General features: G+C 41.0%; 1 protein-coding gene and 1 pseudogene across 7 annotated transcripts in view; one reads left to right on the top strand and one right to left on the bottom strand.

Moving 5' to 3' along the window:
- The window catches only part of ANKRD44 (ankyrin repeat domain 44), a 346,841-nt gene that overhangs the window by 281,418 nt on the left and 39,730 nt on the right, over positions 1 to 25,693 (bottom strand). The gene's annotated exons all lie outside the window — the stretch shown is intronic.
- LOC126932156 (ATP synthase F(0) complex subunit C2, mitochondrial-like) lies at positions 15,880 to 16,898 on the top strand (annotated as a pseudogene).

Raw genomic sequence — 25,693 nt, 5'->3', positions numbered from 1 at the left:
ATCCCCCACGGATACCAAGGGACAACAGTATACATACACAACTTAGTTTAAGAAAAAATATAAACGTTTTGATTTACAAAGCAGATAAAATTGAGGGTACTCATTTACCTTACATAATAAAAAGGCCATTTGCTATAGTTTTTCCTCACCTAAAGGCGAAGGGAGAAACTTAACAGCAAAGCTGTTTGTAGGGTTATTTTTCCTAACAGTGGTGCAAACTGCCTATCCCACAGAATTACCGTGAGGCCACATTCCTTATCTGTATGTGTTACTCTATTACTCTAAAACCTCTCACATTTAGGGAAAATTAGAAGGCCAGGAAAGTGAATCAAGACTGATCAAATAAAAGCTGCACCTAAATTATTTCAGAAACATTCCAAAAACTAAGAAGGAAGAGAAGTAAAATGTATTCCCTAACATAGTTCTCAGCTATCATGTAACCCCTTTTACCAAATTGAGAGTAGAAAACAGAAAACAAGAAAAGGGAGGGGTGAATAAATAGTTTGAAATCTATCCCATTGCTGTGTCCCGAATGACCTGCTGTGTCCGCAAACCAGAAAATAACATCAGGGACATGAGCACAACATGGCCACATAAGTCCTGATGAAGACCAGGCATTGAAGAATGAAATGTAAGGAAGACATGGGGTGAGAGAGGAAAGTCCTCCTGTAATCCCATGAATGATTGTGCCCTGCCTGCATAACTCCTAGATTTTTATTTTTATTTTTATTTTTAGACAGTGGTCTCACTCTATCAACCAGGCTGGAGTACAATGGCACTAACATAGCTCACCGAAGCCTGGAATTCCTGGGCGCAAGCAATACTCCCGCCTCAGACTCCCGTGTAGCTAGGACCACAAGTATGCACCACCACAACTGGCTTTTTTTTTTTTTTTTTAAGAGATGGGGTTTCATTATGTTGCCCAGGCTGGTCTTGAACTCCTGACCTCAAGCAAATCATCCTGCCTCAGCCTCCCAAAGCACTGGGATCACAGGCATGAGCCACCTCACCCAGCCCCATAACCCCTGGATTCATAAATCATTCTGCCCAGCCATCCCTACAATGGGACCTTGAATTCCCAGGTCTCTGATGCTGCCAACCATCTCGCTTATACTGCAACAGTCTTCCCAACCCCCTATGCAATCTTTTCCCATTGTAGCTTCCTTACCCTGTGTTGCTGCTAGATTTATCTTCCTGACACACATTTTCTACACTCGAAACACCTACAGTAATTCCCCAGGATCAGTCACTACTCAGAGTGACGTTCATGCATTCCCTCATTTTATCCTCACTATAACACTATGAGATATGTACAATGTTATTGTTCTTCCCAGTTTAGAGATGAGGAAACTGAGGTACAGCATGGTTGGCAACTTACCCAAGATTACACAGCTAGGAAGCTGCAGAGCCAGAATTGGAACCCAGGTGACCCAACTTCAAGCCCAATACTCATACTCCCCATGTTCTAATGTCAACAAAATAAAATCCAAACACTCCAGCCTGGCAACCAGGTATCTCTGTATCTTTGCAGTCTTGTTTCTCTTTCTTTCCCTTAGTTCCTTCCTTACTACCTAGGGTGATGCTGTTCACAGTGCAGTCCGTGTGGTTAATATGGGTTGACTGAATGAATGTCCAAGCTAATGAATGAACAGTCAGTTTTTATTTCATTCAAGCATGGTCCTTATTTTCAATGTCACAGAAAAAAATTGTTTCAGCTTCTGCCCAGGAAGTCTAATCTCTGAACATGACACCAGGCAGCAAAGAGATCGCATGAGAATTTATTAGGTTAATTATTCATCTGCTCACTGTCAGCAAGGGCTTCCAAGCAAGGCAGCACTAACGGATCTGCATCCCAGATGTGTAACAAGTCACATTGGGTGGGGTAGCTGGGCATAGGTTGCCGAAATATGGCTCCCTGGTCCAGGAAACAGATTCCTTACAATGTACCCTTTTGTTCCCTGAAAGAAAATTTAGCAACCCTATCATAGGGAAATCACATTGACAGAAGTCCTGGGTACCTAGAGCACAAAACCAATTCTTCTGTATAAATTAGGCTTTGTCCAGTGGCAAGAAGTGGGATAAAATCAAAACCCAAACTTAATTCGTATCATGTGTGAGAGGACACAAATCATTCACACAAAACCTCTTGCATAATCCCCATAGCAATGGACTGAGGCCATATTATTCCCATTTGGCTGATGAGGAAACCGAGGTTTAAAGATGATGAGAACACCCAAAACCACACAATGGAGGCAAGACAAGAACCCAAGGCTCTCTCCAAATCAGGCCCAAGGGTCCCAGCTGTGAAGAGTGGTCACTTTCTAACAGTCTCTTTCCCACACATATAGCCTCTGTCATGATAGAGGAAAGTTCTGCTCAATTCAGATCAAGCGTCCAAACTGGGGTGGCTGAGGAAAGCCTGAGGTGAAGCAGGAAATGGCTGGGGACAGGGCTCCCCGTTGGACTTAGAGACTCACTCCAACAAGTGTGTGCAGCAACTAATCACTAGGGGCAGGGTCTCCCTCCTCATCATTCCCCTTCCAACCTCCACCCTCCACCCCAAAAAACTACCCAAGCAACACAGAAGTAGAGAAAAAAAAAAACTAGCCATATCCACACTGGTCCCTCCTGGCTGCCTGCCCACTGCTGCTGCAGGGACAGAGTGCAAAACGCAATTATCTTTAACCTGGTTCGCTTTATGTGCCAAATTGGAGAGGAGTTCTGGATAAGATTAAATTTAAATGAATGAACTTTGGGGGAAACAGGTTGCCCTTTTTAAGGTCGGTGAGAGTTATCCAATCAGTTAAAAGCCTGAATAGAAAAAGACTGGCCACCCCAAGCAAGAGGGACTTCTCCAGCAGACTGCCTTGGGAGTGGAACAGCATCATCAGCTCTCCGGGGACTAGAGCCTGCTGGCCCACGCTACAGACTTGAGATTTCCTAGCCTCCATGATCATGTGAGCCAGTTCCTTATAATTTAAATATATATATATATATATACCTTATAATTCCTCCATGATCATGTAAGTCAGTTCCTTATAATTTAAATATATATTTATATATATTATACGTGTGTGTGTGTGTATATATATATAGAGAGAGAGAGAGAGGAGAAAGACATAGAGACATAGATATAGCTCCTATTGGTTCTGTATCTGTGGAGAACTCTGTCTAATGCAGGGACCAACTTGCAGTGGAGGACTGCTGTGGGAACTAATCGTTGCTGCAAACATGGGAGGCTCTCTGGGGAGACGAGGGGGAGGAAGTCAAAGCAAGGGTAGCATGCGGTGTCCATGTGGCAGGAGATACTGAAGTATGTGTGTTTCAGGAAGTGATGATGGTGGGGGTGCTGGAATTGAGTAAAAGTTTTGTTTAGGGAGAATTAACAGTTTTAGCTATGCATGAAGAAAGACTCTTGAAAATTCTGTAATATATAAGAAAAATGTGGTATACAGCTGATCTTGGTTATGAAAATCCCACTAGCTGGCCAAGTGCGGTGGCTCATACCTGTAATCCCACACTTTGAAGGCTGAGGTGGGAAGAGGAGTTTGTGACCAGCCTGGGAAACATAGTGAGACCCCATCTCTACAAAAAAAATACAGTAATTAGCTGAGCATGGTGGTGCGCACCTGTAGACCCAACTACTTAGGAGGCTGAGGCTGGAGGATCGCTTGAGCCCGGGAAATCCAGGCCAGAGCAAGCTATGATTGTGCCACTGCACTCCAGCCTGGGCAACAGAGTGAGACCTTGTCTCAAAAACAGTAAAGAAATTTAAAAAGAAATTTTAAAAAGGAAAAAAAGAAAATCCCACTAGAAAACGCATTTGACAAGTAATTTTTATCAAGTCACTAAACCTTCCTGAAACAGGGCACGATTGGTATTAGAAAAGAGGAAGAATTCCCCAAGTTTGATCTACATGTGAGAGAATGTGGTGGCCACCAACATACTTTTATTCAAACAGTACACTGGGGAGCAAAAAGTTTTTGTAACACAAACAAGAAAATACACAACATCCTATTTATTTTAGAGATGTAATTTCAGCAAACACACTCAATAAAACACATAATCTCCTCATCAGCTGCACTAAAGTTTATTTTTAAACAGAAATTCAAAATATTTAAGCCATAATCCTATCACAGCTGCAGGAGGATCGTCAATGTAGAGTTATAGGTTTACATTCACTCTCACCAAAATGTCTTTCATTACAGCATTTATTTTGAGAATATTTATCGTGTTGATAATTAAAGCAAAAAAAATTCATCTACATTTTACTTTCATTATCAAAGTAGTTTTCAAAGAAGTTTCTAGGTTTAAAATATATAAGACAGTTATTAAGATTAAAATTTAAAAGCATGTATTGAAAATCTTAACATGGAAAGTGAAAGACTAATAGAAGAGTGGTGACTTATTCCAGAAATCATAATCTACTCATGAAATTCTTTGTGGTGGCATAATTTTAAAATTGCATTAGACAATGACAGTCTTATCAGGCAGGGTATTTTCAACTGCACAGAATAGCAAACTAAAATTTGCTTAAGCAATTTGGACACTGATTTATCTCTCTTAACGAAATCTCTAGAGGCAGGTGGTCCGAGGCTCAGTAGGTCAGTGACTAGGTAGTTCAGTGGCTCGGTAATGTCATCGTAGGTTCAGGCTCTGACTATCTCCTCACTCTGCCAGCCTTGGCTGTTGGCAACCATCTCCTTGTGATTCCAAGATAGCCGCAGGAACAACACATCATCACACAAGGACGTCCAAAGTAGGAAAGCTGGGGCCAGGGAGAGGTAATGGGTACATATCTCCCTGCACCTGTTTCTTATAAGGGAGGAATATCTTTCCCAGAAGACCCCAGTTGACTTCCATGAAGTCTCACAGACCAGAACAAACTCACATGCTCACTTCCAGCCAATTTGTGGCAAATGGGAACAGGATTGCCACTAGCAGAGAAGCCTTCATTCATTCATCCCCTGAGGCTGGGCTCACTGCAGCTGAATGCCTGAATAAAGCTGTGGTCTGTTAGCAAGAAAGAAAGTGTGATGGGCAGTCAAGAGTGCCTCCCAAATGTAGGTAAAGAATAGTAGCTTATATTGTTGAGCACATCTAGTACCAGGCACCTTACTATATACCTTATGTGCATTCTCTCATTTAATTCTCACTAGCTAGAGGCCATTATTATCTCCATTTCTCAGATGAGGAAACTGAGGCACAGAGTAGTGATACAGTTTTTCCAAGGTCTGCACCCAGACAAGTGGTAGAAATAGGATTTAAATCCAGACAGTCTGACCCCAGAGCCAGCTAAGACTTTACGTGAGTAACTGCAAAAATGTAGAAGCAGAAAAGACAGCTGACAAGGCTACAGAAATCATTTTGGGTGGCAAGTTAGTTAAAGGAGAAGAGTTGTAAAGCCTTTCAAATTTCAGATGAAACACATCTCACTTCACCCATCTTCACTGCATTATGCTAAGAAAGAAGAAAAATTCTTGTGGTTAACAAGCTTTATAATTTTTCTTTTAAAATGTATTTTATTTATTACCAATATATTTTTAAATGTTTTTAAATTCACATATATTGCTAAAACCATAACAAAGATGTTTACTTCTTGATAGATCTTGTATATATTTTATTATAATACACATATTTACATTTTACTATGCTTTTTTCTAAACCTTTTGCTTTGTTTACATTGTCTTCCTGAATATGTTTTTGAGTAGCTTAAAAACATTTCATATTTTATTTGTCTGTTGTTGTCCATCCAAATTCCTTCTCATTTGTCGCCATCAGAAATAACAGCACAATAAATATCTTTGTTCTTACAGCTTTTTTTTCCTTTAGAATAAATTCCAGGGAGTGGGTTACTAGGTCAAAGAGTCTGGACAATTGTGTGACTTTTTACATCCACTGCCAATGCGTTCTCCAAAAGAACTGAACTAATTAACATTGCTGCCAGAAATGTAAGAATAGACTCATTTTCTGAGATCACATCAGCTTTGTTTTATTTATATTTATATTAGTTTAATAGCCATTTTTTTCCTTCCATTTCTTTGATTTGGAGTGGAGTATTTTATATAGGCGTGCTTGCAAGTACTTCCTCCTGTAAAAAATCTGTTCTTACTCTTTGCCCATTAATCTTTCTGGATCTTGGTGCTGTTGTGATTCACATATTTCAAAACAACGTTGGCTTAATTTTATTTCTGCAAACTGAATGCAGACTGAATGACTGGTTCGTCTAGACTTACACTTGGGCGGACCCAAATTCCAGCTTGTTTCCTCAACCTCCTAAATTTCAACAACGGAGGCATAAATGTCAATCTTAGCTATAAAAATATGAAAAAGAATGTTTCCACTGCTTAGTTTTTTTCTTCAAAAGACATACTAGGGCTGCTATATTTGAAAATTCTAAGAGTAATATTAACATTTATGCATCAGTCCTTGTTTTCATAATCAACTACACTCTCCAAATAAAGGATTATTCTTTCAGTATGGGAAGAATAGCCATGATAAAATATCTTTTGTGTCTTTATCCTGAAATTGCTAAGTATGAAATCAGAGGTGGAATAAAGCAGTATCTTCAGATTTTGTTTTGCTTAAATAGGAAAAAACTCCTCAAAATAACACATACACTAAAACTATTTAATCTTTCAGCAAAAAAAAGAACAGGCATTAGTACACATATACTTTTGGACTCCACCACTCTGCCTGTTACCTGTTTCTGTTACCTAAATATTTTTTCCCAAACCAGAATCCCTAAGAGAGACTTAAAATACAGATTCCTGGTCCCCCGCCCCACCCCAGGTCTAACAAATCAAAATCCTTAGGGTTGCATCCTGAATGTGTGTGTGTGTGTATATATATATATATATATATATATTTTTTTTTTTTTTTTAAACAGAGTTGGAGTCTCACTCTGTCACTCAGGCTGGAGTGCAGTGGCACGATCTCGGCTCATTTTTTGTATTTTTAGTATAGACAGGGTTTCACCATGTTAGCCAGGATGGTCTCGATCTCCTGACCTCGTGATCCACCCGCCTCAGCCAGGTGTGAGCCACTATATTTTTTAAATATTCCCCAAGTTTTCAAATATTTTAGCTGCAAAATTCTCTTTTAAAACTAAATCTTTTTAAGAACCATAAGACGAATATTTATATTGATTTTTAAATGCTGCTAGGCAAAAGACCTGTATTTACTCCTGCACTGCTTTGAAAAGAGTTTTTGAAAGATAATTTACACCCTTAATTAATCCTTTACCTAAGAAAGAGTAGAGGCCAGAAACAAATGTTTTTGACTTTTTTATAGTACCTGACTGCTTTAAAAGCTCTTTGTAAGCTGGCCATAGGCGCAGATCATGTGGCAGCCAGTATCGATACTCATAAGTCTAATTTATCCTCAGGATGCTCCCTGAAGTATTCAGGAATTCTTAGTCCTATTACAAGATTTTGTTGTTGTGATAGTGGTTTTGTTTATTTAGAAAAATAAAAGTCAAAAAATAAAGTCAAAAAATAGCCCCTGTATAAGGATGGTACAACCATGAGTAATTTTATTTTTTCAAACTTTTCCTTAATGTCTTGAGGAAATGATATTTATACTTCAGGGAAAATTAAAAGGGGAACATTAAAAAAACCTGGTGGCATTCCCAATTTATCTACTGATGGCTTTTGAATTCTCCTCACTGTCAGGAGACTGACATTATCTCAGTTATTAAGATTATTAGAATCTTATTATAGGATATCAGTAAACATAGTGGATAGTTTATTAATGTATTCAATAATGTCAATATCCACATTATTCTTCTGCTATATATTATCTACACACACACACACACACATATTCCACATGTCAATAAAAATAGTAGGTGGTTTAATAATGTCTTCAATAATGTTGATTTCTGCATTATTCTATTAATATGAATTATGCTGTATATATTTATTCCATATATATGGAATATACATATAAAAAGAAACCTGGAAGAACTTGAGACCAGAAAGATATTAATGCAGACGTCTCCATAAGTCAATTCTTTCCTAACTCTCCAAGATATTCCCATGTAGGTGTTTAAATCACAGAAAAGTACTTCTGCTGGAATCTCGCCTAGGTAAAGAGAAAGCACTGCGGTTAGTTTTGTCTTCTTTCTGTGGCCCAGAAAAAGAAGGTCACACTATGCGAAGTGGGCTATGAGAAGACACAGACAGGCGAGTCTACGTGGGCTGCAAGTGAAAGAGTTAACTATTTACAAGGCCACTGATGTCTCCAACACTGGCTAAATCTCATTATTCTGCCTCATTCCAGAAACACACTCACAATCTGCACAGGGTTCTTGAAAGATTACACTAACGTTTCTTAGCCCAGCCACCCAAAATGGGAGTATTCTGTACACAATTCTGTAATACACAGGCAGCGAATCTTCTGGCCTCACTTAACTAAAACAAGCAAAAGTACTCCATAACTCCACATGGTTTCATGTTAAACTTCCAACTCCAAGGCCAGGCGTGGTGGCTCACGCCTGTACTCCCAGCACTTTGGGAGGCCAAGTTGGGCAGATCCCCTGAGGTCAGGAGTTTGAGACCAGCCTGGCCAACATGGCGAAACCCCGTCTCTACTAAAAATACGAAAATTAGCCGGGCATGGCGGCAGGTGCCTGTAATCCCAGCTACTCGGGAGGCTAAGGTAGGAGAACCCGGGAGGCAGAGGCTGCAGTGAGTCGAGAACGTGCCACTGCACTCCAGCCTGGGCGATAGAGCGAGGCTCTGTCTTAAAAAACACACACAAAAAAACTTCCAACTCCAGCCTATGATTGGCCAGAAATGTCAGTACTTTCTGAACTATCCTACCAAAGTGTCCTAACAGCAGAGGAGCATCCCTTAAATACAAAATTAATTATTCTCCCTTATGGTTATCTTTACAATTCTTGCAAATGTTCCACCTTAGTGTGTATGTATATGTGTATAGACACACATACATACATATACACACACACACACACATATATATATTTGCCTTAATATTAAAATCATGTTAGGCCAGGCGCGGTGGCTCAAGCCTGTAATCCCAGCACTTTGGGAGGCCGAGACGGGCAGATCATGAGGTCAGGAGATTGCGACCATCCTGGCTAACATGGTGAAACCCCGTCTCTACTAAAAAATACAAAAAACCAGCCGGGCGAAGTGGCGGGTGCCTGTAGTCCCAGCTACTCGGGAGGCTGAGGCAGGAGAATGGCGTGAACCCGAGAGAAGGAGCTTGCAGTGAGCTGAGATCCGGCCACTGCACTCCAGCCTGGGGGACAGAGCAAGACTCCGTCTCAACAAAAATAAAATAAAATAAAATAAAATAAAATCATGTTTCTTCTAAAAGTAGGGGGGAAATTGATACTCTAGGAGTACCGATACTCTAGGAGTATATTCCACCTTACTGTGTGTATATGTGTGTATAGGCACACATACATACATATATATACACACACACATATATATACACATACATTTGCTTTAATATCAAAATCATGTTTCTTCTAAAACTAGAGGGGAAACTGATACTCTAGGAGTATGGGCTAGTTGTACTGTGGAACTTCATCACATCCCCAGCAGGGTGCACACCTACCAGATTGCCTGCCTTTTCCAAAATGCTCCCCTTCCATCCGGGAAATATGTCTACAAATCAAGTTCCTAAGAGCTATTTGTCCAAGGTGCTGCCCTGAGGCCCAAGGCGATAGTTCACTGAACCAGAGAAGTACTCCGCTCAGGGCAGCCAAGGAGATTCCCTGTCCAGAGAATGTGAGAAAGAGATGAAGAGTGAGTGTCAGTCTCTCTTTGGCTGAACCTGTAGCCATATGTTCTACGACTGTGGTCCAAGAAGTCTGAAAGGCAGTCTTTAGAAAAGGAAGGAATGAAGAAGACGCTCACAGAGAAGCAGACACTAGAGGTAGGATGGGAATGCTTCCTGTTCCTCGCATAGTCCTGTCTGTGGGGTGGCCCTTCCTGGAGCTGGGCTCCATCCATTTGGAAGCTCAGCTCCCTGAGTAGTCACCTCAGCATACACAGAACGCTCGTGTGAGAAACACAAGCTAAGTGACAAAACAGGCAGGCACAATAGAGCAGCCTGGGGCCTTATTCAGCAAGAGGTAAATCACTTGCTGTGGGCATACCCCAACTCTGAAAAAAAAACCAAATTAACAACCATGCAAGCTCCTATTTGGATATAAGCTAGGTATCCCTTCTTTTCTAGCAAGAAGGAATAAACGTAACATGGCTTGCATTAAATGTCATAGTTTTGGAATTGAGAATCTAAATTGTAAGTTACGGGCCCAAAACAAAAAGAAGAACTACAACCCTGCCGGTGAACTTCCTTTTTTCCAGGCTGTTACATGCTTTGCTGTTGCCACCCCCGACCGTGTGGTAAGAGGCGACCTCCTGGGTTTCCCCAGCCAGGCTGCCCCATCGAAGGCAGCTACACAACGGCCAGGAAAAGCCAGCCAGAGCCAGTAGGGCTGGAGCCCTGACAAAGGCAACGACGCTCCTGGAGTCAGATAATGAAAGCCAGAGCAGGAAGGACCCTGCGCTTCATGTAAGACGTTCACCAAATAAAGAAATGTTTAATCATGCATCTGTGCTGTACATTGCAGGGGCCTTTGAAAAGCGTAATGCCTGGGTGCAGTTTAAGAATAAGGAATCTTAATCTATCTGGCCTAACTTTAGAAAATTGTTTGGAGGGGATTCTTAAGATACTCTGAATTTATACTTTCTTAACGGGGGCTGTCTTTTGTATATGTGGTTTGTGAGAAAATGCGTGAATGATCTGTAATTTGAGTCTGTTTTCAAAGCTTAGATAAAGTATCATTGGATTATACCATTTTCATTTAATGCTCTAGATGGCAGAACACTAAGACCTAAGGAATTAAAAAGGGAAAGATTTCAGAGAATGAACTAGTTTCCAGTGACTGTCCAACAGTGGAGCAGGCTCGTTTCTAAATCACTAGGTGTCTAAACTTGACAACAGTTAAGACTAGATCCCTAACTGTCAGGAGCATGAGTACAAAAGATTCCTGCTGTTCTATGATGTGTTTCTGACTATGTGTCTTTGAAAGACCTTTCAACTTTAATGCTCCAACATTTAGATGTTCTCCATATACCAACAGCTTTATAAAAAGTAAACGTAAGCACAGCAGAGACAAAAGACAACTTGAACACAAGTTATCCACATCAAAGTATCAAAACCAAAGTGCATTTGTCATTATACCAGGAAATAAATCAAATTGAGACAGATGTACAGAAAAAAAAAAAAAAACGTCACGAACCTGAAGTTAAACATCTACTTTTCAGGCTCGAGTTTTTAAAAAATACACTTCTAAGATTCTTTCCCAAGAAGGTTTCATGTATATACAAATACATTAATCCCCCTTACAATAGATGTAAAACAAAGGCCTTGGTGTTTCAGAAAACGGCACAAAAAAAGAGGAGGATGTAAGGCCCTGTGTATAAACAAGTCGAGAAGCTCGTATCCTAAGCTAATCACTCCTATGCAATTTGAGGCAGCCACATCACCCTAGTCCAGGACTTCCATGTACTCCCAGTAAATCGTAAACTGTCCTGTAAGGGGGCTTCAGCCTTCTCATAGATCACAGATCAAAGACCAAGTATATAAAGAGAGAGGAAGGAGAAAAAACTGTATTCATGCTTTGGTTGCCTCAGGAGGTACAGAAAAGAGAGAAGTCAGTTGATGTCTCCAAACCTCTAAAAGCAGCTCATCTTCAAAAACAATGGAAGAATAGGTGAAAACACCAATCCAGTCCCCAAGAAGCAAGAGCTCTCCTTGCATAGGTTTAGTGTTTAACATTTCAGTTGCCTGAGCTTAAGCAGATTCCAGGACTCTCTTGGAGGTGGCAGCTATCACTGTGTGGGATTTCTTTATAGTCAAGGTGATAAGATCTCTTTCAGATCATTTTGCAAAGGAGGTCAGCTGGACAAATGTGAGTACCATGTACACCCACCTGGGAAAGCTAAATATTTACCAGTTCTGTTTGGTATGACAATAGTTTTTAAGAGGTTTTTTTAAAAAAACAAATTAAAAGCACACAGAAAAACAGAAGTCTTTTTTTTTACTTGATTAAAAGAATCAACAGACAGTAACAGTCAGCTTTTTAGTGATTATTATAAAACTTTGGGAAAAAAACAATCATGACTTTCTTCAATTCCTTTTTCTTTTACTTAATATCTTAAAACAATTCAATATTTTTGCACATATTTTTTATTGTGTAAAGGATACATAAAATTTACCATTTTATAACTAAAAGAGTATAATTGGATTGTTTGTAACACAAAGGATAAATGCTTGAGGGGATGGATACCCCATTCTCCATGATGTACTTATTTCACATTGCATGCATGCATCAAAACATTTCATGTACTCCACAAAAATATACACCTACTGTGTACCCACAAAAATTAAATTTTTTTAATTTACCATTTTAACCATCTTTAAGCGTACAGTTCACTGGGATTAAGTACATTCACATTATTATACAACCATTACCATCATTCATCTCCAGAAACTTTTCCCCATCCCATACTGAAACTCAGTGCCAATTAAACATTAAATTGCCATTGCCTGCTCCCCTTATCCCTGGTAACCACTATTCTACTTTCTGTCTCTCTGAATTTTACTACTCTACGTACCTTATATAAATGAAAATCATACAATAGTTGTTCTTGCATCTGGCTTATTTCACTTAGCATAGTATCTTCAAGTTCAGCTATGTTGTAGCATGTGTCAGAATTTCCTTCATTTTTATTTTTATTTATTATTTATTCATTTATTTATTTTTGAGATGGAGTCTTGCCCTGTCACCCAGGCTAGAGTACAGTGGTGCAATCTTGGCTCCCTGCAACCACTGCCCCAGGTTCAAGCAATTCTCCTGCCTCAGCCTCCCAAGTAGCTGTGATTACAGGCATGTGCCACCACACTTGGCTAATTTTTTTTTTTTTTTTTTTTTTGTATTTTTAGTAGAGACGGGTTTCACCATGTTGGCCAGGCTGGTCTCAAACTCCTGACCTCAAGTGATCCACCCACCTTGGCCTCCCAAAGTGCTAAGATTACTTTGGGAATTCTGTACTTGGCCAGAATTTCCTTCTTTTTTAAGGCTGAATAATATTTATATTTATATATTTTGTTTTGTTTATCAATTCATCTGTCACATTTTGTTTATCAATTCATCTGTCATCAGACATTTGAGTTGTTTCCATCTTTTGGTTATTTTGGATAATGCTGCTATGAACATGAATGTACTAATATCTGTTCACCTCTCTGCTTTCAATTCTTTTGGATATATATCCAGAAGCAGGATTGCTAGATCAAATGGTAATTCCATATATAACTTTTTGAGAAACCACCATACAGGTTTTCATGGCGGCTGCACCATTTTCCATTCCCAACAGCAAAGCACAAGGTCTTCAATTTCTGCACATCCTCACCAACACTTGCTGTTTCTGGTTTTTGGATAGTCACCCTGATGAGTATGAAGTGGTATCTCATTTGTAATGGTTTTGACTGGCATTTCCCTGATGATTAGTGATTGCTTCATTTTCTTCTAAATGGTGTTTCAAAATATATCTTCTTGTTTTGTTTCAGTATCTCTTTCTGTAGGATAGAAATGTAATGCTTGCTCTGAGTAGATATTCATGAAGTGCTTTGGGAGTTCTGAAGCACTTCCAACACACTAAAACTAAGAAGCCAGTGTTTCCATTATTCAGGTCTCAACCAACTACCAAACGTTGCAGCCTAGACAGAAAGATATTGCCAAAAGTTTCCTTCTAGGCTCTTAAAGACTAGATACAGCAGTCTTAAGCACAGTCCTTCTACAAAGGCAATAATGTAAGTTTTTATTTCCAGGAACATTAATGAACTGGGTGAGTAAACATGAAATGCAGGATGGTCCCAGGACTCTGGGTCCAGGGATGCAAGTTTGGGCCATTGAGTCCAGCATTGCAGCTCCTACCAGAGGCCTCCCCTGAGCAGCTCCTGCTCACATATACACAACTGTGTCCCCCTCCCAGAGCTACACACTAAGAACACAACACAGCAACAGATTCAACTTTAAAAATAACTTCATAAACCTAAGAAACAAAAACGAAGGTACTTGGAAGATATGGGAGTTAAAAATCCAATTTTGAGACAGGTCCTTGTTAAATTCCTTGGATCTTGGTTCCTCCTGTCTAACCCACCATGATTTCCCAGACTCCTGCAGATAATCTCTTTCCCTTCTGCATCTAAGCTGATCCAACCCTCCTTAGGCTGCCTGAGAAAATTTCACTTTCAAATCTTTTCTCTTTTTTGTTAAACTGTCATCCTCCAACACAACGGTGTCATAGTCACTAATTCAACAGCCAACAAGCATATGCCGCAGACTCCAATGTGCCAGGTGCGCTGAGCTTGGCACTAGAGACACCATGATGAATAAGACCAGGCCCCAGCAGGAAGGACTTGCCATAGAGGGAGTCTGCCTTCTCTAGGCTCTTACTTTATCTAAAATGCTAATGTATCTCCTGGGGCATACAACCACCTTTTGGTCATCTATAAATAGAGTCACTTGCTATAACTCACTGAAAAGAATGTGGTCCAGGAGTTTCACGTTTGTGTGGGATTCCCATGAGCGTGCATGTAATTTGAGGGTGAAAAAAAAAAAAAGAAAGAAGGAAAAGAATGTGGTCCAATGAAGAACATAGGCCATACTATGTTATATGACCTTAAGCAAAATCACTCATCGGTGGCCTCACCTGAAAAACGGTAAGACTACTTTTCCTAGAAACAGAGACCCGAACCAAACAGTTTTTTAAAGGGAAGCTCATCAAATGCTTTTTTGCCAACCAAAAAAAAGAAGGAAAAAATAGAGACAATCTTTTCTTTTAAAAAAAAGTTTCTTTTCTAATTGTTTTCTTTTCTAAAAACATAACTCTGTATGCCAAAGATAAAGCTTTGATGACTGTACACACCCTGTCTTCTTCCATAGTAGCTGTTATTACTGCCGAGCCTTCTGAAAAGTGTTTAAGGAGGAGTGATAACAAGGGACCCTAGAGAATCTGAGACTTTTCGTTGCTAAACAAAAAATCAGAACCACACTTGAGACGTTATACTGCTAAGACAACAAGAACGTTTGCCTCAAATCAAACAAGAGACAGGGCCTGCTAACTCCAGTGACGGCCAGAAGGGACAGGCTGCAAGTCTAGTTCGTCCTTATGAAGAAGACAGGATCTGAAAAAAACTCACACCTCGAAATCATCTCTTCTGTGTGATGGGATAAGAGAAAAACCGAGGGCAAAATGCAAATTCACATGCAACTAGAAATCACAACTAAAAATCTATAACATATGATATGTGCTAGGCTTTACAACAAGAATCTATCAGAAACAGCTTACTTCCTACCAGCCAGGACAAAATATTCGCACACTGTTATACAAACAAATCTTCCTAGCCATACGGTAGTTCCCTCTGATAGAGCACTCTGGGCAGAGAGCAATAAACAAAATCCAGACAGGAAGTAGCCAGAAAGAATAAATGGCACAGCTTTCTGGCAGTATCTTCTTGTAGAGAAACAGGAGACATTTTTTTATTTTAATAAAATTATCTGAGAACCCAGACCCTAAAATTACTTATTAATATGATTCCCCACAGAGGTAGGGAAGTTATAAATGAGGTTGTAGTGTTTTGGCTCCATTCCTAGAGTCAACATCATGAAGTAAACTCTATTTGTTGACCACTGACAACTCCAGAATCAAATTCATCCAGAATGAACAATTTTGACCTACCCACTAGTGGGTGCCCTTTCTGAAGCCTTTTCTCATTTTAAGGCATAAGGATTTGTGCTGACGGAAATTCCACGTAAACATTTCAACCTACCAAAATGACTGCATTCTTTCCACAGGAGAATGTTTGAAGAAACTACAGTTGCTTTTAAGTTAAGATTGACAGGCCAGGCATGGTGGCTCACGCCTGTAATCCCAGCAATTTGGGAGACCGAGGCGGGTGGATCACTTGAGGCCAGGAGTTCAAGACCAATCTGGGCAAGAGATGGTGAAACCCCGTCTCTAATAAAATTACAAAAAATTAGCTGGGCATGGTAGAGCACACCTGTAATTCCAGTTACTTGGGAGGCTAAGACAGGAGAATCACTTTAACCCAGGAGGTGGAGGTTGCAGTGAGCTGAGATCACGCCACTGCACTCCAGCCTGGAAAACACAGTAAGACTCTTTTTCAAAAAAAAAAAAAAACTTTAGATTAACAAAACATTCAAAATTTACTTTCCTAACATGGATATCTAAACAATACATTAAGCAAGATATAAATATTGCATGATATGGTCTGATGCTGTCTGTGAATAATAATGTCTCTTTAAAAGGTGTTGTGTCTTCCCTGCACTGGGCGCAGCTCTCCTGCCACAGCTCCCTACCCCCTGAAAATGTACACCTGCTCCAAGTTCATCTCCACTCCCTCCTTGGTCAAGAGCGCCTCACAGCTGCTAAGCCATCCGCTACCTACAGTGGTGCTGAAACGACCAGAGACACTGACAGGTGAGAACATAGCAGCTTGGCAGTCTCACTTCCCCTTACCTCACTCCTCCCTGGCCGCAGCTTCCAAACCAGTGCCATTTCAAGGGACATTGACACAACAGCCAAGTTCATTGGGGCTGGGGCTGCCACAGTTGGGGTGGCAGGCTCTGGGGCTGGGATTGGGACTGTGTTTGGGAGCCTCATCATTGGTTATGCCTGGCAACCTTCTCTGAAGCAGCAGCTCTTTTCCTACGCCATTCTAGGCTTTACCCCCTAGGAAGCCATGGGGCTCTTTTGCCTGATGGTGGCCTTTCTCATCCTCTTCGCCATGTGAAGCAGCCGTCTCCACCTCCCATAGTTCTTTTTCCCATGTCTCATCAGCCCTGTATGTTTCTTTTCTTATAACTCCCCAGGTGGCCTGGGGAACATCGTTGGCTCAGGGTTTGAGAGAGGAAAGACAAAGATCGTATTAATAAGAAAAAGAAAAAAAAAAAAAAAAGGTGTTATGTCAAGTTTGAATTTGCCTAAAAGCCACAGCAGTACAGGAACACTGAAAGGCAAATGTCACTATTCCAGTGTAGCAGAGGCTCCTAGCTGTCTCCCCAGTATCCATCTTCTCTTTCCTCTATAGTAACAGAAGCCTTAGCTGGGCACATGGCTGCTTCCCTAAAGATTACATTTCCCAGCCTCCCTTGTAGAAAAGTAATTATGTGATTGATTCTGGCTAATGGAATAAGATGTTTTCAACTTCCAGGTCATGCTCTTAGAAGGAAAGGAGGTTGGAAGCCCAGTGCAGTGGTGTGCATCTGTAGTCCCAGCTATGCCTGAGGTTGAGGCAGGAGGATCACTTGAGCCCAGGAGCTTGAGACCAGCCTGGGCAACATAGTGAGATCATGTTTCTTATTTTAAAAGGAAAAAAAAAAGGAAAAAGAAAAGAAAGAAGGCCGCCCTCCTCTTTCCTACTTCCTTTTCCCATGGTGATAGAAAGTGGAGCAACTATCTTAGCTGAAAGAAAGAAGCTATGTGGTAGAGATGGCATAGTAATAAAAGAAAACTTTCTCCCTAACATCATGGAGTTATCTTCTCAGTCTTGGTTTGTTTATGCTCAGACCATTATAGATGAGAGTAAAATAAACTTCTGTGTTCTTATTTTGACCAAATAAGCATCCCGACTAATACCTCTCTTGAAGCACTTTGAATTCAACCGCTATCTTTTGTTTTGATAGCCATTCCTTAAGCAGAAAGCACCCTGGATTTCTTGAAGGGAATTTCCCAGCATGTTTTCAGAGTGCACTGTCAGGGTTTGATGATAGCATCAACCTTTTTGAGTTTTTAGTATCATTTTTCACAATCCTTGAAGTCAGAGCTACAATAAATAATTCATAACAAGGACTGGCTTTCCTCCCTTTCCCTCAGAGCATCCTCACAGAAGGAGAAAGTCTTCGGTTCTAGCACCCATTCAGTAAAGGGCTTGTCTTGTCTTCCTCATCTCTGTCTCTAGTCAGAGACGACTAGAATCCTTCACATCATTTATAATATGGGAACCTTTCCTTAACCTTTTCCAGACCCCCGAGGGTGATTAGAAAATAACATTTCCCAAGTTCAAGAAATCAAAAGGCTTGACTCCATATCCCAAACAAAATGGACAAAATACTTAGGTCAAAGTTACCATGTCAGCTTTCATAGGCTCTTTAAAAATTATATGGTTTTCTTTGAAAAGACAATAAACATTCTCAATTGTTTAATGGTCATTGCCACTTACAAAATGAAAACGATAGTTGGCTCAGTGACAAGGACAGTAAAAGAGTCAGCAGCACCTTGGGCACACTGAGAAAACCCAGTGAACCTCCCACAGAATTCAGTCCTCATAGAAATATTCTGTCCAACATCAACTCCTAATCCCACTCTAGCCAAAAATTCAAATAAGTGCAAAGACATCATGAGCCCATTCCACATGCCAGGTAGCTTTTTCTTACTTTAGACAGAGAAATGCTAATGTACTTCCTTAAGTAACAGCTTTTTTTTTTTTTTTTTTTTTTTTTTTTTTTTGGTGGGGAGGGGGTGGGGAGACAGAGTCTCACTCTGTTGCCCAGGCTGAAGTGCAGTGGCATGATCTCAGCTCACTGCAACCTCTGCCTCCTGGGTTCAAGTGATTCTCCTGCCTCGGCCTCCCGAATAGCTGGGACTATAGGTGTACACCCACAATACCAGCTAATTTTTTGTATTTTTAGTAGAGACAAGGTTTCACCATGTTGGCCAGGCTAGTCTTGAATTCCTGACCTCAAGTGATCTGCCTGTCTCAGCCTCCCAAAGTGCTGGGATTACAGGCATGGGCCACCACGCCCAGCCAGTAACAGCTTTTTAAAAATGAAGTCTTTGGGAGGACTTCTTTATTTTCTTTACTGTCTCTGCCTTGTCTAATAAAAATGACAGAGCATTTTGTTTCATGATTCTCTATCTCCTAAGTGTAGGGTTTCTCGTATGCAGAGAGTATTATAATTGAGACCATTTATGAACAAAGCATATTAAATGTTACCATGAAAATACTGCAAACCAATGGGTATCACTTTCCTTTAACACTTGAAAAAGCACATAATTCCATGATATTAAAAAGAAAGACAAAAAGGAATGTTTTTAATAATATTTCAACCCTTTGGCTTTATTAGCACTATAACATAAGAGTTCTAATCTGAAAAACCTATGTTTTCACAAACTGAAATCGAGTCGTAAAAGCATTTTGTCACATCCTCCAAGGGCTAAAATGTAAAGCATATGACATAGCCCTATATAAAAATGACCTTCAGACAAAATAATAAATCAAATGCTCACTCTCCAAGCAGAACGTCACAAACTGAATACCAGGTAAAAGGAAAGCTGTACATGGAAGCATTGTGCTTTCATGGGAAAATGATTGCTCATGCAAGTAGAACCTATTGGAGGAGTGGTAGCCACCTGGCCAGGCTGGAACTCATAGTCTTTCAGGGGTTCAACTGGAGGTGAAGACTATCTAAAGAATTCTCCACCAAGAACCATCATTTTCAGTCCTTTCTGATTAAGGACCAAAATAAAAGCTCAGTAGCTACTTCATTTTGATAATTTTTAGAAAGCCTCAAATAACAGCTAAGAACTTTCTATAAGGATGCCAGAGGAAAGGGGGAAAAGATGGAAAATTACAGTTGAAATTACATCCTTAAGAGAGCCAGTTAAGCCACTAATATACAAACAGATCTTAAGTCTGCTGTCTGACCCAGAAAACCACAGATGAGGAATTCATTTTAGGACTAATTACACAAACATTAAATCACTCCCTTTTTCCCTTTTATATTTAAAATTTCGGCATTTTCCTCCCTTTTTCCTTACATGAACTGAATGACAGTCCCTAATCAAGAGACTTGACCCTGGAAATGAGAAATCATCTAGTAGTGCAAGAGTGTCACTAAACTCTGTATAACCTCAGGCAAGTCATTGCACCTTTCTATTCTGCCATTTCCCCAAGAGCAAAAAACAAACCGCACTTCCTACTTCCTGTTGTGATGAAAAATGAAATACTCTAAGTAAGTCAAGCACCTCAGAGACTTTCAATGTGTTTTATGACATTCATAGACGTCAGTTTTGACATCTGAGAAATAATCTCTTCCACTTAATCTTCTATTCACAATATAGAAAAATGTCCTATACAGTCTATTAAAAATAACAAAGGCAAAAAGCTTGACCCTCTCAGGTCATGAAGAATTACTTTCTCTGAAAAGCCCAGTCTTCTAGATTAATATCCAAGAGGACAGGGATTTTGTCTGTTTTGCTCTGTAACATATTCTCAGCACCTAGAACAATGCCATATCAAGGCATTCATTAAATATTAGATGAATGAATGAATAAAGGTTTAGCCTGAATAAACATGGAAATCTTTTTCTTTTAGCTATTTTAGGTAGACATCTTAGAATGTATAGTAGCATTCTTCCTTATCATCTTGAGAAAATTATAAGGACATTTTGTAGATGACTAAGGGTCGCCATCGTGAACATTCTGTATTTCAAGGATGCTCTCAGCGTCTTTTAAAATGCTAACATCACTCCCGAATCTTTAATGCAATTTTTCACCTCCTTTATGCATTTATCATTTTTCCCATCCTCCCCCACCTTTCTAATAGGTTGTCATTTCTCCCTATTGTGAATAATTGGCTGTTGCTAATTTATTGTGCACTTAAAAGCCAATTAGCCATATGTCTAAAGTAAGAATACCTGCCTCTGAGGGCCTAAGGCCTTCTCCTAAGAGTAAAAAATATGATCCCTAGACTTTTTCACATCTATGTTTTGGCTCCACTTTTTAATGTTTCTTGATTCTCCACCATGTTCTATATAGATAAAAGGTTAGATAGCTAAGTTCCAAATAAGTGCACACAATCAATTCATGCTGAAATGACATGCTGTGTTACTAAGAGGCACTTGCTCCATGAGACAGGGTATCTGAAAACAATGGCCCCAGATAATGGTGGCTATCTAAGTAGGCAGCTGGTTCAGGGCTACAGTAGGGGTGTCCAAGATAAAGCACCAGGAGTGGAGGGAAGATTGACTCTCGGTGCTGAGTGTCCAAAGGAAGAAGCCATTCCAGAGGAGCTGAGGTCGGGGTAAGACACCAAGGCTGGAACTGAGAAAGTCACCAGAATCGGGGGCAAGGTAGAAATCACAACTTGGGAACAAAGCCGAAGCCCAGTCTCCCAAAAAGGAACACAAAGGCAAGGCCAGACCTGACTTGACACAGAGTCCAAGGGTCAGGATGGAGCTCCTTAAATCCTTGGATCCAGATGGTATCTCCAGGAAGGAGCCAAATGTCTTAGATTGTGGCAAAGCTGAGGAACCCAGCACAGGTTTTACGATAGGAAAAGAAGGGCACAGGGTGGCCAACTACCCCCTTCACCACGACCCAAGGGCATCACAACAGGAAGAATAAGGTGTGGGATACCCCAGAAGCTGTGGAGCTGCTCTATGAAGCCCTTCTATGCCTAGCTTCAGCACACGTGCCGTGAAAATCTTCTCAAGTCTTTTTAATAGCAAAGGTACAAAGAGTGATTCAGGAAGATAAATCTGGAGAAAGAAGCATCTGAGATGCACTGGGGCAGGGGACATAGGAGGCAAAGAAATGACAAGTTATTCAGGAACAATGTGACGAAGGCTCTGACAATTTCCAACTTTGGGTAAGAAAAGAGAGAAACTGCCATTTTTTGTGACTTTCTGTGAACCAAGCACAACGCTGGCATTTTTCACATTTGTTATCTCCTTTCTTCCTCACTTTAAGTCTGCAAGAGAAGTATACTGTTCCCATTTTATAGATGAGGAAATTAAAACCCAGAGAGGAAAGGAATTGTAGTCGCATGACATGGATGACAGAGATGGGATTCACTCTGGAATGATCTGACTTCAAAAGCTGATTCCACTTACACCAGCTGATACTCAAGTGACTTTTTTAAAATGGAAGAATGGGGTGAATGGGATAAGGAGGGGGTGCATATGTCTGCATGCATCTGCTTTTCATGGGCTTGAGGAATCAGCCTGGACGGAGACCTTCCTCTTATGCCCTGCCTTCACTCCACAGAACTGGGAATCCACCAGACTGGAGGCTCTCATCCCCAGGATGCCTCCCTAACACTGGGGAAATCATGTTTTTAAATGTTTTTTTAAATAGTAATGATCTAAAGTTACCTATCTAGTCTGTGTGTTGATTGCTCAGCGTTCTTAAAGCAGGATGTATCTTGTGGAACCTTAGATTACAGCTGTTTTGGGGAAAAAATATGACTCAGATATAATAAGAAATGCATATTCAAAAAAAATCCAACATTTCCATGAAAAGCTGTTAAGCTTTGGGGTGCTGGTAATGTGTGTGTTTTTTAATCTGGGTGCCACTCATAGAGGGTATTCATGAAGATATATACTTATTAAATGTGCTCTCTTCCACATGTATAGTATGCTTCAAAACAGTTTTTAAACCGCCAGAGCCGAGTAATATTTTAACTCTGCCCTGTTTCAGTGTAAACTGGCCTGTTATAAATAAGCAATAAAGCAGGGAAAGTTTGAATATGGAGATGGGAGCAGTAAGGCTCCTCTCTCCTAATGGAGATCCACTAAGAGAAGCTCTCTACTCATAACAAGAAGGCTGTTGCCTTGGAAACGGGAGCTGTAACTACTGCAATCACACCTCGGGAGCAAAGATGGCCAAGATCTATTTCAATTCTTAGATGCCTCGAGGAACCGCAGATGACTGTAACTATGGAAGATAGCCAATCTGTAGTAATGAAGAAGCACATGCTGGAGTTAGAAAGACTGCAATTGAGAAGGGAAAAGAGGGGGCAGGGGAAGAAGGAGAAGACAGAATTGAAGTATAACAAGTAAAGCCTAATCCAAGAACTGCAGAGCTGAGGGGCTTTTGGTGGCATTTCCTTAAGTCATGCCACCCTCTAGTTTATTGCCCACCTACTACCTGCCAAACCATGCTAGGTGCTGGGAGGACAAAGCCAGGAAAAGACATACTCAAAGTGGCCCATGGGAGGTACAAGTACTCTGGGACCAATTAACCTCAATGTGCAAAATGGGTACAGGAGGCTTCAGAGAGTGGTGGCATTTTTAAGCTGGAACTCAAAGAACATGTAGGAGTTTCCCAGGCAGAGAAGATGGAGGAGAGACATCTCAGATAAAGAGAGGTGCAAAGGGCAGAGGCATGAAACAGCACGTTCTGTTTTTCAGCAGGGTGGCTACCTGCAATTCTGGGTGGGACACTTTCATGTCTGGTAGATTGTCCCACACACTGCAGGCCATTTGCTGTCTCAGACCCCACCCACTCATTGCTGGCAGCAACTCCCAATCATGACAACAACTAAAGTAATGCCCCTCCCACATTTCCAAATGTCCTTAAGGATGGGGGGGGGGATGCTATTGCTCCCAGTTAAGAAGCCGAGAACCTGGGGGAACAGATGTGTGGCTGGAGCAGGGGTTGGGGGACAGGGGTGGGAGGTGACGATGAGAATGCAGGTAAGGATCAGAGTTAAGGCCTTGCACATCCCGCTCAGGAGTCAGACTCTGTGCCAGACATGGAGGACAGAGAACAGACTCTAAAGCAATTATAGAGGAGGCCAAACCGACAAGACTTGGCAACTCATGGGATCTGAGGAGGTGGGGAAGAAGAAAGAAAAAAAGAATGAAGAATAATCCCCACAGTTTTCAGCGTGGACAACTGAGTAAACATTCATGGCACCAAGCAAAGTGATGAATACAGGAGTAAGAGCAGCTTTGGAGGGAGATGGAAAGGTGAGGTGGAAAACGAGTCTGAAGCCCTTCAGGGACATCCAGGTGGAATTTCTAAGAAGTAATAAACAGCAGACTAAACCCAGAGGAGAGACATCTGGGCCAAAGGTAAAAGAAACCTTAGCATTTAATTGTAGGCAGTGTCTGAGCCATTGCCCAAGGGTCTCCAGACTCACTAAGCAAGCCAGGGAAAGGGGGAGCTGGAGATGAGGAAGCTGTGGCATTGGAGCTGGGCATAACCAACCAGGAGCCAATATGGCAGCAAGTGGGTACTGGCAGGCAGGAATGGAGGGAGCAGAGCCGGCTGGCAAGGTACAGATGAGCAGACCAAGCAGGAGTGGCTGAAAGCTCCCGGTACCCCACACTAGTTTCCACAACCATCCTCTCTGTGGATCTTGGCACACATCACTACAGTGGCTTTAGAAAATAATCTTCCATCTCAACCCAGGTCATACACATATATACACACACCAGGGCTGGCTCCAAGGGCGAGCGGCCTGTGCAGCTGCCCAGGGCCTTGTGCTGAGAAGGGTCCCATTCTTGGTTAAATGCTCTGCTACTGCCATCTTGAAATTCTTAAAAATTTTTTAACAAGGAGTCTTGCATTTTCATGTTGCCCTATATCCCACAAATTATGCAGCTGGTCTAGACACACACAAAAACATAACCTTAACAAAAGTTTCATGGAACAATATCTATCTGCTATAGTCTGAATGTTTGTGTCTGCCTCTCAAAACCCATGTGTTAACACCTAATTCCCAACAGCATTAAGAGGTAGGACCTTTAGAATGGGATTAGTGCCCTTATAAAAGAGGCCTGAGGGAGCTTGTTCCTTCCGCCATGTGAGGACTGTGCAAGAAGGCACCATCTGTGATGCAGAGAGCAGGCCCTCAGCAGACACTGAATCTGCTGGTGCCATGGTCTTGAACTTTCCAACTTACAGAACTGTGAGGAATAAATTTCTGTTGTTTATAAATTACCCAGTCTAAGCTATTTTGCTATAGTATCCTGAACAGACTGACATTATCTTACTAAATGTGATATAAAATTATATTCTCTGTTCTATTTTTTAATGTAGCCATAGCCCATTAAATTCACAATCCACTGATGCATTGCAAATCAGTTTTCTTTTGTTTGTTGGTTGCTTTGTTTTTGAGATAGGGTCTCACTCTGTTGCCCAGGCCGAAGTGCAGCCTCAACCTCCTGGGCTCAAGTGATCCTTCCACCTCAGCCTCCCTAGTAGCTGGGACTACAGGTGCATACCACTGTTTTTTAAATTTTTTGTAGAGATGGAGTTCCACCATGTTGCCCAGGCTGGTCATGAACTCCTGGGCTCAAGCGATCTGCCTACCTTGGCCTCCCAAAGTGCTGGGATAACAGGTATGAGCCACCACACCCAGCTAAGAGAGGTTTTAAAACTCTCTTAGAGGGCTGCTATCACCTGAATGTTTATCCCCAACAAAATTCATATGTTGAAATTATAACCACCAAAGTGATAGTATTAGAAGCTGGAGTCTTTGGGAGGGAATTAGAGATTACGACCCTTATAAAAGAAACTGTAGAGAGCTGGCTAGCTCCTTCCATCATGTGAGATCGAGATCACAACAAGAAGTCTGCAGCCTACAACTAGAAGAGCACCCTCATCAGAACCTTACCAGGCTGGCACCCCAATCTTGGAATGCCTAGAACTGGGAGAAATAAATGTCTATTGTTTTATTTGTTTGCTTGGTATTTTGTTTTTGTTTTTTCAGATGGAGTCTCACTCTGTCACCCAGGCTGGAGTGCCGTGGCGCAATCTCGGCTCACTGCAACCTCCGTCTCCCAGGTTCAAGCAATTCTCCTGCCTCAGCCTCCTGAGTAGCTGGAACTACA

This window comes from Macaca thibetana, chromosome 12 (genome assembly GCF_024542745.1).
Source record: "Macaca thibetana thibetana isolate TM-01 chromosome 12, ASM2454274v1, whole genome shotgun sequence".
Classification (NCBI taxonomy): Eukaryota; Metazoa; Chordata; class Mammalia; order Primates; family Cercopithecidae; genus Macaca; species Macaca thibetana.
The sequence above is the reverse complement of the archived record's forward strand: the minus strand, read 5'-3'. Positions and strand labels throughout refer to the sequence as shown.